Raw genomic sequence first — 14,535 nt, 5'->3', positions numbered from 1 at the left:
AGGACCTTCGGAAGAACTGTCAGTGCTCTTAACTGCTGAGCCATCTCTCCAGCCCTTTGTTTGTTATTTTAAAATCATTTTTCTTCTCAGTTTAGTGTTGAATAGTTTTGATTATGGTGCTTAAAATTCACCAGTCTGTGGTGCTGTCTGATCTGATGTGGATCCAATTAAATTTATTATATCTCAATATGAGATGACTTTTTTTGCAAGAATTTTTTGGTACTTTTAGTAGGGATATTTTTAGTATTTTTATTAATCCAATATTTTTTGAACATCTAGTATTCAGTTGTAGTACTTTGCAGAATCTTTTTCTAACAATCACATCCTTGGTAGTTCTTTGTTGGTTTTGACTGGTTTATTGTTGACCACACTGTGTGTTGCATTTTCCTGCCTACAATCAGCTCCTGTATCATTCTCCCAACCACAGGCAAGCAGGTAGGGCTTTGCCCACTGGTCTTCAGGTGGACCTGGGAAGTTGGCCTGTTACTTTTTAGCTGCTGTGTATTTTTGTGTTGCTACAAAGCTTTGTTGCCAGATGTGGTTAAGCTTGGAAACAGTTTCACCTTTCTAGATCTTCCTTTTACATTTTTCTAGGGAGAGATCTGTGGGTTCTGAGCATATTATGCTCACTCCCCTGCTCTGTCCCTTTCTTTTGTTTTTATAACACCAGGTCTCACGCAGTAGCCCATGTTGGAGTTCATTGTGTGCCGCAGGCTAGCCTTAAACTCATGGCAATCCTCCTGCTTCAGCCTCTTTTTTTTTTTTTTTTTTTTTTTTATTTTCAAGACAGAGTTTCTCTGTATAGCCCTGGCTGTCCTGGAACTCACTTTGTAGACCAGGCTGGCCTCAGAAATCCACCTGCCTCTGCCTCCTGAGTGCTGGAATTAAAGGCCCGGCTTGCTTCAGTTGCTTCAGCCTCTTATGTGCTGAGATTTACAGGTGGGAACAAAATTTCCTTTTCTTTGTCCCTTTTGGATTAGTTTATGTATGTCAAGAAGCTACCTGAGCCTAGGGTGGTAGTGCTTCAGTCATTCTGCTCGCTTTTGGGAGGTAGGGGAAGGAGAATCAGGAGTTCAAGGTCATTCTTAGCTACATAAGAGAGATCAAAGCCAGCCGAAACTGCAGGAGACCAAGTGTAGCAATAGTTTTTGTTTGGTTCGTTTTGTTTTTTTAAAGAAAGAAACTACCTGAGCAAGGTGTGGTGGTACATGCTTGCTACCCCAGCATTCAGGAGGAGCAAGAGTTCTAGCCTGGACCACAAAGAAAGACCCTGTCTCTTGACACCAATAAGCTGATCAATACTCAGTTGAATTAAATGACCTGTTACAAGTTCTCTGAGCACACACTGTTCTAGAAACTGTCTGCCTTGGCTTCCCTAGGAGTCTCAGCTCTCTTCGCCTCAATGAGCTTACAGGTCCTGCTTGATTCTCCCTCTGCTCTCCCCTGCCAGTTCTCTGTAAACTGTAAACCCAAGTAATCCTAGCGCACCCCGTCCCCCTCCCTCCCCATTCCTCTCCCAATTCCCACCCCCCACCCACCCTGCACCTGTTTTCCTTCTCCCTGGGGCCATTCCCAGAGGCAATTGTCCCTACTGCCTGATACCTAGTATCTTGAAATCTGTTGTTTCATATAGCTCACTCTGTTATTTTTCCAAGATAGGGTTTCCCTGTGTAGCCCTGGCTGTCCTGAAACTCACTCTGTAGACCAGGCTGGCCTCAAATTCAGAGATTCACCTCCCTCTGCCTCGATAGTACTAGGACTAAAGGTGTGTGCCACCATCACTGAGCTATATATAGAGCTCCTTCTTTTTGTCATTATTTTAGTGTAACAGTTCCTGATAGTCTATCTAGGCTGGATGCAAAAGCCCACGTTGGTTGTAATCCTTACTCAATAATATGTTCAATGTGCCAGACATTGGACTGGGAAGATCATGGTGGTTTTGTTACAGCAGATACAATGTGAGAACAAAATACCTGCTTAGGAAATAGTTGCAACACTATGTATCAAGTTCATTAGAGACTATTAAAGAGACATTTGTATTCCCTGCCTCAGAGTTAAGAGGAGATATTTTTCAAAAGGGTCTGAAGAGAAACAAGAGTGCTTGAGGGGAGGCTCCTGACTAAGATGGCACCTGGTGGCTGTGTAGAAATACACTTCAGCTTCCTTCAAAGTGACTCAAGCATAAACCCTAGGGAGAGCTTCTGTAAGAAGCAAGAATTCTGAAAGCAGAGGCAGGCAGATCTCTGATTTCAAGGTCAACTTGGTCTATGTAGAGAGTTCCAGGCCAGCTAATACGAAATACAACACAAAACAAAAGAATCAACCTATCTGGGATTAGTGGTGGACTCCAATACTCCCAGTGCTTGCGAGGCCAAGGAAGGAAGATCTTGAGTTCTAGGGTTGTCTGGGCTATGGGTCTCTATCACACAAATAAAGCAAAATAAAATAAGCCCCAGTCTATTTCCTGCATCAACACCCAGAATTCTTTCTACAAAATGAGTTTGCTCACACAACCATTGACCCAATGCTTAGAAAAAGGCAATAGTTTCCCACCGATAGAAGCTTTAACATCTAGAATGTCTGCCACACACATCACATGACATTTTTCCCATTTTTGTAGCTGAATCCACATAGCTCATGGTTTACCAGTGGACGTGCCCTCCATCAACTTTCTTTCTGGACTTTTGAAAGCTTTGTTCCTTTTCAAATCTTTGTTCCTGCTTAGTTTGATTGTCATTCATCCACCCATGTTCAGCATGGACTGTGTAGCTATCAGCAGCCTTGCCATCTCCTCCTGCTCTGAGTGTGCCTCAATTGCAGTAGCAACCATTCCCAAGCATTCCGGTATATGTTTTGGGAGTGGTTAGCACATGATCTGTACATATTGGGATCATGTATAGGCCGTCTCAATGAGTGAATGAACTCTGAGTGGGCTAAAAAATAGGATTCATTTCCATCTATAAAATATACATTTATAGGGCTTGCAAAAGGGCTCAGTGGGTAAAGGCACTTGTCACCAAGCCTGACAGCCTGAGTTTGATCACTGAAACCCTGATGTTAGAAAGAGAAAGTCAACTTCTAAAAGTTTTCTATGATTGCAACACTTGTACCAAGACATGAGTGTGTTCTACCTACATGTATACATAATAAATAAATGGAGGCTGAAAACAAACAAATAAATAAATGCAATTTTTAAAATTTAACGTACATTTTTGGTAAAACATCTCCAAAGGAAGTGAGCCAAATGATGGGAGGGGGGAGATTAGAAAGCAGAATTCTTAAATGTACCCATGAGTTGTCTTTTTTTTTTTTTTGGTTTTTCGAGACAGGGTTTCTCTGTGTAGCCCTGGCTGTCCTGGCACTCACTTTGTAGACCAGGCTGGCCTCGAACTCAGAAATCTGCCTGCCTCTGCCTCCCGAGTGCTGGGATTAAAGGCGTGTGCCACCACGCCCGGCTCCCATGAGTTGTCTTAAAGGAAGTTATGAGACAGATATTTCTATTTAACCAAGTGCCTCCTTCCTGGTACAAGTGATCACACCTTGTATCAGGTGAATTATACTCCTTGGTTTTTCTTATCATTTTGGTGATTTTATATAGTTTTAGTTATATGTATTGTAAATATCTCATCACACTGTTGCTTATTGAATTGATTTAATTTTAACAGAAACATTTGCCAGATTTTTTTTTGTCCTAGTCAGAATTTATATTTTATATTTTATTTAATAATGTCTCCAGGTAAGGTTTTCTTTACTTTTTTTTCTGAAAGTATGTGTGTGTGTGTGTGTGTGTGTGTACACCATGACACATATGAGGTCAGAGATTCTCTGATCTATGCCTGCTATCTGGAGGTTGGAATGCTGGGATTACAAATCTATGCTACCACAGGGGACCTGAATGCAGGTTTTCAGGCTAGTTCAGCAAGTGGTTTTCTTCCGGAGCCATTTCCAAAGCCCTGAACATTTTACTTTAATTTTCATATAGAATCATATGTGATAGGAGATGGGGACTCTGTTTAATTTTTTTCCTCCATCATTTGACAATGAGTTGTTCCAGGTCTATTCATTAAACAATTTTCTTACTGGTGTCTAGCATCTCTTTGGTTATATCAAGTGTCTATGTGAATGAATTTGTTGCTGGGATCATTCATCTGTTGTCATTTTATCTAACATTGTGTCGATGCTACATCTTTACAATGAGAAATGTAAACAAAATCCTCACCAGCAGGACGGGAGGACAGGAGGACGGGAGGACGGGAGGATTGCTTCAAGAGTGAAGGTCAGGTGGGAGGCTTTGCTTTGCTCTAAAAGTCATGTTGATTTTAATTTACATATTTCAAATATCATGTTCTTATTGAACCCCAATCCTTGTAGTTTCTATTGACCTCTTTGACAATATAGAGTGTATGCTAATACACATATCTGTGGCTGTCATCCAGCATCTAGGTCTTATTTCCCAGACACCCCTTTAATGCTCTGGCATCCTGCTGAATATGGAAACTTTTTTTTTTTTCCAGACAGGGTTTCTCTGTGTAGCCCTGGCTGTCCTAGAAATCACTTTGTAGACCAGGCTGGCCTCGAACTCCCAGAAACATTATTTTTAAAACTTGCTGCATTGTATTTTCTAGGTTAGATCCTTTTTCACTAGTTTACACATTCAGTTCTCTCTGGAATATATCCTTAAAGAACCAATAGCTAGTAATGTCAAATTATTGTAGGTTTTAGCCTCAGCATCAGGAGAAAGACATATATATATATATATATATATATATATATTTTTTTTTTTTTTACTTGCCTTTGGAGATGTTGCTTCAGTGTTTTCTCACACGCTTTTCTCCCCTGAAAATGAAACAGATCCAGTTTCCATCCTTTTAAGCAAACTCAAGTTTCCTTCATAGAAGCTTTTAGGTTCTTCCTTTTAGCTTTACAAAATCCTGTAAGAATTTGTATAATGCATCATGTGTTTGAATGTGTGTATAGTTTGTATGTATAGTGTGTGTGTGTTTTAAGTTTCCTCTGCTTAGTAGCCTCTCAGTATAAAGTCACAGTCTCACTGGCCTGGACTTTGCTGATTAGGGTTCTGGATATTAAAATCAGGCCTTCATGCTTGCTGTGCAAGCACTTCACCAACACAGCCATCTCCCAAGCCCTTACCTATAATTTCTTTCTCTTTTCTTCTGTAGGGATGGAGTGGGGAGAGCCAGAGAGCACTCAGCTTTTCTAACTATAGACCATTTCTCAGCCATCTTCTGTCCCACCATCCTGGCCAGCAGATAAGACCCATGCAAGGCAACTCATACTCTACTCATTTCCTTGGTTTTAAATATGGATGGTGCCTCCCCGGACATTTGAAGAGCGCTTCCAGTATGAAGTAAAGGTAAGAAGCCGGTCTGGGGGTCTGGGGAGTAGCTCAGTGTTTGGATGCTTGCCAGAAGAGAGGGAGAATGGCAGGGTCATACCCTGAGTGGTTAAAAGATGGATTCTACTTCACAGATGGATACAAATCCTAGCCTAAACCTACACACAGTTACACACACACACACACACACACACACACACACGCACGCAAACACACATGAAGGAAGAATGTGGGGGCAGGATTCAGAAAAATGGAGAAACAAGGGTGAAGGGGGTGCCTGAGAGCAAGGCATCAGCTTCCAGTTGTCTTCTTCACAGAAAAGGGAGGGTGCGGAACTCTGGAGAGGTGGCGTCAGTGTTCTTCTGCATGCTGGGGAGTGCACGTTGAGGAAAATATGTAGCGTCTACAGAGCAATCAGTCTTCCTAGTACCTAGCCTCCTGTCCTAACACACCATGTTCTTCCTGTAAACCCATTTCCTCAAATCCAGCAGCCTCCACTCAAGGAGCAGCGCTTGAGGAAAGAGTCTTTGCCTTGAGCCAGATCTTGGCCTCCAGAGGTTGCCATAGTACCCGGAGTCCAGGTGTGTTCACTCATGCACAGTCGGAAAGAGATTACCGAGGACAGGGTGTGAGAGTTCACAGAGGGAAATGGCCACTGGAGGAGAAGAGTGCAGTCATTAGCGGGCACGCTGTGCTCTGAAAGTCCTAAAGGTCACACAGCCGCTGTTGCTCTGATGAAAGGCACGGCTGGTTAGGAAGCTGCTTCACCTGGCTGCTTTCCGTGAGATTTTTCTTTCCCGCCTTTAGAAGATGCACCTGGAAGAGACTAGCTCCATCTATGCTGGTGCTGTGACTGCAATCAGAGGGCTTGGGGTCTACCACTCCCCACTCCCCCAACCCCACCCTCCACCCCACCCCCAGTCACAGCAGCCAATGTGATAACCACAGTCAAGAACACAGCTGCAGAGCTCAACTTCACGTGCTATCTCATGCCATGCATCTGTTTGTGGGATCCCATGTCCCTTGTTTAGCTGATACTGGTTACCTCAGAAATCTTGGTGCCCACATAATACTTAGGGTTCTTGTATCCTTTCAATGACTCCCACTAACATATTAAAATACAAGATACACCTAGTGTTAGATTGTGATCGACCAAGGTAGCTTGAAAATAAAAGGCAGAGGAGACTGACCTCACAGAGGCAGATTGTCATTTACCAGAACAGTGAAGGGCAGGGGACTCTCTGAGTGGGTGGAGACTGTGGGAGTAGGGAGGCTGGAAAAGCGGGGGGGGGGGGGGAGAGGCGGATTTAGAGGCAATGAGAGGAGAATCGGGGCAAAGAACTTTTGTGGTTTTTATGAGAACTGATGTTTGCATAGACACCTGGGGTTATTCCAGAATGGAAAGTTTAACTTGAGTTGGACATCTTTATCAGCAGGGACAGAGTGATTCCTTAGTGTAGGAGGCCTTTGGCCAGTGCTAGGGAGGTTGAGGCAGGAGGATCACTGCAAGTTTGATAAGGTTGGGTTATAGGTTTGGGTTATAGAAGTTGACTCTGTCTCAAAAACAAACAAACGAATAATTGAAAACAAAACAAAAATATCACAAAATATAAAAACACATTTTAAACCTTCTCCCTTGGTGCTTAGGGATGGGCACTAGCCATTTTTCATCTATAGTGTTGCAGGTAGATCTGTCTCCAAGCAGTCTGTGGATATCTTCAGGAATGAATAACTTGTTAAGGTTTAGGTTGCATGCCATTCTGGGTAGCACGATAAAGTCACACCATTCTGGTGTCTTGCTGGGACATGACTCATCCCATGGAACAAGTCGGAAGGTGTGAAAGCCATTGTCAAAACGGAGTTTTTAAAGCTGGCTGCTGGCACATACGTGCCTGCCATACCAAAACCTGGGAGATGGAGGCGGGACAACCAGGAGTTAAGTCCAGCCTGGCTTCACAACACCTGGTCTCAAAACAAAACAAAATGAACAAAGTAACAACTACAATCGCCAGTTATGTTAGTTAGGAAAGGTCAAGTGTAACAAGGCAAGGAGACAGCAGGGCAGTGTCTTTGCTGTGTGTCTTCTTAGACAGTGCCCACTAGTGGGTGTGTTTTGTTAACGCTATGCCAGGGCAGCTTAGAGAGAGGCTTGAATTTGAGTTTGAACAGTGTTAGTTTCACCCTGAGATTCTACAGAGCCTTGTGGGTGGGGATGAGAGCTGGGCAGCTGTGATGAAAGCTGAGCATTGGAGGGTGGGCATTGGAGAGAGGGAGAGAGGAATGAGCAGTGGTGGCTGAGGAGATGGCAGGGGGTTGGCTGTTAGCCAATTAGTTACTGATCTATTGTATTGATGTTAGTAGTCCACTCCTAGAAATGAAACAGTGATGGAAAGAACTGAAAATCCAGCTATGAGCTGTGATGGGCAGAGAAATCCTGAGGGCACATGGTCATGCTGACATCATGGAGCAGGTGACACAACCCAAATGCATCACACAGGATAAAAGGAATTCAATAAGGCATCATTTACAAAAGACAGATAAATCATAGTCCCATGTGAACCATGGGTATAGTAACTAAATGCATAAAGAATACATTTTGGAGAAACAAAGGAAACCAAGCTCTTTACTGACTGAGCCATTCCCCACCCCCTGACTCTCCATCTTATGTGTATACTTAAATATCACCAGTTGTCCAGCATGAACCATGAGGTACAGGCTGATAAATAACTTATTCATGTAAGTACAAATGTACCGCCTATGAACTTACCAGAATAGATTGGCTAGACATGGGTATACATCTGTACTAAATCATGCCAGAGACCTGAGATCTTTACAAACATTCCAGACCAACCAAAGTTCTTCCACTCTTACCTGAACCACAGAAAAGGAAGGGACACCTAACACTGATGGTGGTGGCCCCACAACACATGATCTCATCATCAGGGTGTGCAGTAAGAGATCCACAGGGCCGGGCGTGGTGGCGCACGCCTTTAATCCCAGCACTCGGGAGGCAGAGGCAGGCGGATTTCTGAGTTCGAGGCCAGCCTGGTCTACAGAGTGAGTTCCAGGACAGCCAGGGCTATACAGAGAAACCCTGTCTCGAAAAACCAAAACAAAAAAAAAAAAAAAAAAAAAGAGAGATCCACAGGAAGAGAATTTCTGACAGTTCCGATGGCTTTAGCTCAGCATGGTTTCCTCCGTTTTACATGGTTCATCAGAGCAGCCCCCTTAGATTTCCATCAGTCTAACTGAACGTGGTCATGCGCTTCCTCAGTGGTTCCGCATCTCCCTCAGAGATGCCAAACCTCAGGACCTAGGTGCCCCAGTGCTGTGGCCTTCGGCAGCTCTCAACCAGGTTAATATCTATCTAACCACCTCTTTGCATTTGTAATATTTCTCTGCCTTCAGAAAGTCCTCTTAACTCTGTAGCCTCTTTAGCCTTCCTGTTGTCATTCTATAATCTCTCTCTCTCTCTCTCTCTCTCTCTCTCTCTCTCTCTCTCTCTCTCTCAGTATAAGGTGTGATCTGGGAGTTAATATTAGTGATTAAGAGCCAGGTAGGTTGCTCAGTGGGTAAAGGCTCCTGCTACTAAGCCTGATGACCTGAATCTAATCTCAGGAACTCACATGGTGGAAGGAGAGAACTGACTCCCCAAAGTTCTTCTTACCTCCAAAAAAGAACTGTGGCATGGTTCACATGTGTGCACACAAACATACACAAATAAATAAATGTAATTTAAACATGTTTTTAAATTGATGGCGATGCTATCAACTATAGCCAAAGAAAGTGATGAGTTTTGTTAAGTGTTATTCAGTATATTATGACTTTATATTTTTGACATAGCACAATCACAACACTTGGCACGTACAAGACCCTGGATTCAACCTCCTGTATGACAAAAAGATGAAATAAATTTTTTTGATCAGAGAAAAATTTTCAACTGAATTAAGAGGCAAATTACAAGCTGGGGAAAATATTTGAAGAGACACATTTGATGAATGAGTGTTATCCAAAATAGGCAAAGAGATACTATAACCTGGTGATGAGAATTCAATTAAAAATAAAATGGGTTGGGGGGAGGAGGCTACAGAGATGGCTCAGTAGTTAAGAGCACTGACTGCTCTTCCAAAGGACCCTGGTTCAATCCCCAGCATCCACATGGCAGCTCACAACTGTCTGTAACTCTAGTTCCTAGAGATCCATCACCTGCACACAGACACACATGCAGGAGAAACACCAATGCACATAAAATAATAAAGAAATGAAAAAAAAGGGCTGGAGAGATGTCTCAGCTGTCAAGAGCACTGACTAATTCTTCCAGAGGTCCTGAGTTCAATTCCCAGCAATCACTTGGTGGCTCATAACCTCTGTAATGGGATCTGATGCCCTCTTCTGGTATGTCTGAAGACAGCTACAGTGTACTCATGTTCATAAAATAAATAATTATTAAAAAAAAGAAATGAAAAAAAAAAGAAAAAGAAAAACGGACCAGAGACCTTAACAGAGACATCACCTGGAAAGACATGTTTTATGATAAATAAACACATGGAGAGATGGCCACATCATCCATCAGAGAAATGCAAACTGAGCAACAACAGGAGATGGCTGCACACTCACTGGAATGCCCAACCTGGAGCACAACTCCAAATGTTGGTGAGCATTTGAATCAACAGGACATCTCATTCACTGCTGGTTAGAATGCAATATTATCCAAGTCAGAAAAGACCACATGGCCCAACAATTGTCTTCCTTAGTATTGACCCATATTTGTCTGCACAAAATCTTGAAAATGAATGTAATCTTAGTTACTTTTACTGCTGCTGTGATAAGCCATAAGGATCAAGGCATTTAATTGGGGCTCACAGTTCCAGAGGGTTCATGTCCACCATGGCAGGGCAGAAGACAAACAGGTGCAGTGCTGACAGCTTACATCTGATTCACAAGCAAGAGGCAGAGAGAGCTAACTGGGAATGGTGTGGGCTTTTAAAGCCTCAAAGCCCACCCCCAGTGATACACTTCCTTCAACAAGACCACATCTCCTAATCCTTCCTGAAGAGTTCTACAAACTGGGACCAAGCATTCAAATATATGAGTCTATGAGGATCATTCTCATTGAACCACCACAGTTGTTTATAGTAGCTTTATTTGTAAGTGTGAAAGCTTAGAAGCAACCAGGATTTCCTTAAAACCAGGAAACAAACACATGCTACAAAGTAAAAGAAGACTCTATGAAAAGGCTACAATTCTGTATGATTGTAACATTCTGAAAAAAACACAAAGCTATTCAAAGGGTGAAGATGTCATGGTTTGGGGAAAAGTCAGGGAAACTGGGCATAGCACAAAGGTATCTTAAGCAGTGAAAATACTCTAAGCTCTGATACAGGTTGTTGTATAGTTATCAAAACCCACAGAGTGCAGAAAGAGTGGTCCTAGGGGGAGTGGTATGCTAGCATGAAAGTGACGTGCATGGAGCAGAGTCTCTGTGCCTCTCCCTCCCCTCTCTGAAGTCCAATGTGCTCTAATTTGTTTTTATTTAATTATGAGCCAGGCAGTGGTGGCACATGCCTTTAATCCCAGCACTTAGGAGGCAGAGGCAAGCAGATCTCTAAATTCAAGGCCAGCCTGGTCTACAGAGTGAGTTCCAGGACAGCCAGGACTACACAAAGAAACCCTGCCTCTAAAACAAACAAACAAACAAACAAAAATCTAATTACAACCTAAAGAGCAATGGAACAGACAACAACAACGCATTAAAATAAGAACATAAGTGAGGTTGTATTTGGAAGCAAGTTCGCAACTGAAAACAACAGGGTAATGTAACAGATGTCAGAAGAAAGGTAACCATCTTAAACTCTTACTAAGAAGTGTTGGCTGAGTGTGGAGGCATAGATCAGTAATCCTAGCACAGAAGAACCAGAAGGTTAAGGCCAGACTGAGTGAGATACACAGTGAAACCCTGTCTCAAATAAGTCAACCAACCAATCAACCAAGCAGACAAGCATAGTCCTTGTGAGATGACTTTGGTGGTTAAAGGTACATGCGGCCTGACAACAGGAACTTGGTCCCCAGGACTGCCATGGTGGAACAAGAGAACTGACTCCTGTAAATTGTCCTCTGACTTCCAGACACTTGAGCCCCCCCACCCAATAAATAAATAAATAAATAAATGTAATAAAAAACTTTAAATAGAAGTAAACAAAAAAGACATTAGAGAAACAACAAAAGAGGAAGCAAAACCATTACAAAAACTAAACATGTAATATGAGCTGGGTGTGGTGAAACACATCTTTGACCCCAGCACTCAGGAGACGGATGCAGGAAGATCTCTATGAGGTCCAGGCCAGTCTGATTTACACAGGGAATTCCAGGACAACCAGGGCTAAGAAAGAGGAAAAAACTCAAATGATCACATTCTTGGGATTCAGACCCAGGACAAGCGGCTAAGGTGCATAAGTAGACCTAGCCTCCAGGTTCTCCCAGCATCCCTCAGTTCCTACCTGTTGCAGGGTAGGTCTGGTATACCCTGCCCTCTGCCCTGAACTTTCTAGCCCAGGGGCTGGGCTGCCCCTCCCCCTGAAGCTATTCCCTATATATCTAGACAGTTTGGCCTCTCACTCTCTTTCTCTCTAGTTGCTCTTTCTCTCTTTCTCTTTCCTCTCCCCCCTGTCTCCCTCACCATTAGTGACTTCACCGATCCTCTCCTGTGTGGTCAGTGAACTCCCCCAAGAGCTGACCCCAATATACCTGCCTTTATACTTTAATTTGGTTTCATTTCATCAGTGGAGAATAATGTCACAAATGATAGCAGAAAATATTAACTCCCCAGCCACCTCTTTTGAGGCATCAACAGCATACATGTCACCTGGGGTCAGAGAGATGGTTCAATAAGTTAAGACACGTGCCACCTGCCATCTCACGGACCTGAGGGGTTCTGCTTTCTCACACTTTGTTACTGGTATATAACAAGCTTTAACAATTAACCTTTGAACCCATGAACCTACAAATAATTAACCTTTGCTAAACCTTTTAATAGTTTAACACTATAATCTTTTTAGAAAGAGAATCAAATGAAAATTATATTTTTATTTCTTTCCCAATGATTCTGCCCTTTTTGTATTGCTCTGGGTAGAAAACCTACCATCAGGTTGAATATTAGACGTGAAAATGGATATTCACATGTTACTGTTCCCTGCGACAATAGCTATTCAGTTTCATGTTTACAGTAGGCTTCTGCTAAAAGCTTTTCATTAAATTACTATCTATTCTCATTTCGCTAAATAGAAACTGGATTTTTAAATGTTAACCTTTCAGATAATTGTGTAGTATTAAACTCCTAAATTATTAACACAGTGAATTGCAGTGATAGGCTTTTAAACATTAAACACTTCTGGGGAAGCCTTTTATTTTTTAAGTCTATCTGGATAGACTACTAGGTAGGCTTAGTGGTCTGTCAAGAGCTTTGTCTTTTGGTGAATTTAACTCCGAGTTTTCTCTTGAGCTATCTTTGCTGGGTTTAGCTATTAAGACACTGGTGCTGGTAAACGATCTGAGCGCTTTAAAATACAATGTCCGTTGGGCTGGAGAGATGGCTCAGTGGTTAAGAGCACTGACTGCTCTTCCAGAGGTCCTGAGTTCAATTCCCAGCAACCACAAGGTGACTCACAAACATCTGTAATGGGCTCTGATGCCCTCTTCTGGTATGTCTGAAGACAGTTACCATGTACTCATATACAATAAACAAACAAACAAACAAACAAATAAACAAAATACAGCATCCATGACAGCAAATCAGGTAAATAAAGTATGTGCAACTTGATGCCCTGTACCAGGCAAAGGAGCCAGTGTGTGCCTGTGCCCAGTGCATGCCTGTGCCTAGTGTGTGCCTGTGCCCAGTGTGTGCCTGTGCCCAGTGTGTACCTATGCCCAGTGTGTACCTATGCCAGGGTGAGAAAAGCACAGGCCAAGCCTAGAAAGTGAGTGTAATGGTCTCACTCTGTAGTCCTGGCTCTCTGTCCGTCCTTCCTTCCTTCCTCCTCCTTCTCCTTTCTGCTTCTCACTGTATAGCTCTGGCTGGCTTGGAACTCTCCATGTAGACCAGTCTGGTGTTGAACTCAGAGATCTGCCTCTGCCTCCTGAAGGCTGATATTAAAGTAGTGTGCTACCATGCCCAGAAAAGTTACATCTTAAACGCGAGTAAGAGAAATGAAGTAGATTTGGCTCAAGCTGATAAACAAGGTAACATTTTGCTCCTGATTTTGTATATTAAATCCAAAAGCCTTGTATGTTTGGACTGCATGTAAGGTCCTTTCATTACACCTATGTTTACGGACCGATTCTTGGTTTCTTATTTTGTTCTTTTTGCTTCAAATTGTGACCTCAAACTTGCAGGATCCAAATGAACTCTGTTTGAACTCATTGTTCTAAACCTGCTTACTTTTAGTTTACTTTAGCATTTGTTTTGCACATTCCTGGAGAACTCTGGCAGCTTACTGGGGTAATGTCAGTAATTGCCGCCCCTGAAATCTTAAGTCTTTTCTACAGCCTCACAATGTGAACTTGGAACAAGCTGGGCTTTTTAATCCAACAGGATGGATGTTCTTGTAAAACACAGCAATAAGCAGAAATAAGGAGAACAAAGTTGGACAACAGAGTAGGGCCATGCTGCCTCAAGTCAAAGCACACACAGGATTTTTAGCGATCACCAGAAACTAAGTAAGGCAAAGATATCATATTCTAAATGACAGAGGAAGCCTACCTCTACCAAGGTGCAAATGTCAAATGTCTGTTGTTTTAGTCTCTCAACATTTGAGGTCTATCCCCAGGAAATTAATCCAAAAGTGATTTTACTTATCTTCCTAGACCCATGATCAAGGCTAGGAAGCTCTTGGTTCTTTCCTGGATGAATATGCACGGGCTTGCAACTAGGGGGAGTCAAGAGAGCGAGTGAGTAAAGGTTACTGAGGTGCAGTGCACGCTTTGCTCTCTATAAGCAGGGTGGCAAGAATGAAAAACACTGAGAAGCTTAACAGCCAGGGCTGGGTAGCACAAGACCGCAGAGGAGTGTCGCAGGGGCGGGACGGCGGACTTCAGTCCCCAGGATGCCGCCTGCCAGAGGAGCAGAGAATAGCATACTCAAAACAATGGGGCCGCTCTCCACACCCACCCAGGAGCCACAAGCC

Source organism: Mus caroli, unplaced genomic scaffold (assembly GCF_978045245.1).
Source record: "Mus caroli unplaced genomic scaffold, Mus_caroli_1 scaffold_8, whole genome shotgun sequence".
In the NCBI taxonomy this organism is placed as follows: domain Eukaryota; kingdom Metazoa; phylum Chordata; class Mammalia; order Rodentia; family Muridae; genus Mus; species Mus caroli.
This window is presented reverse-complemented; position numbering follows the sequence as displayed.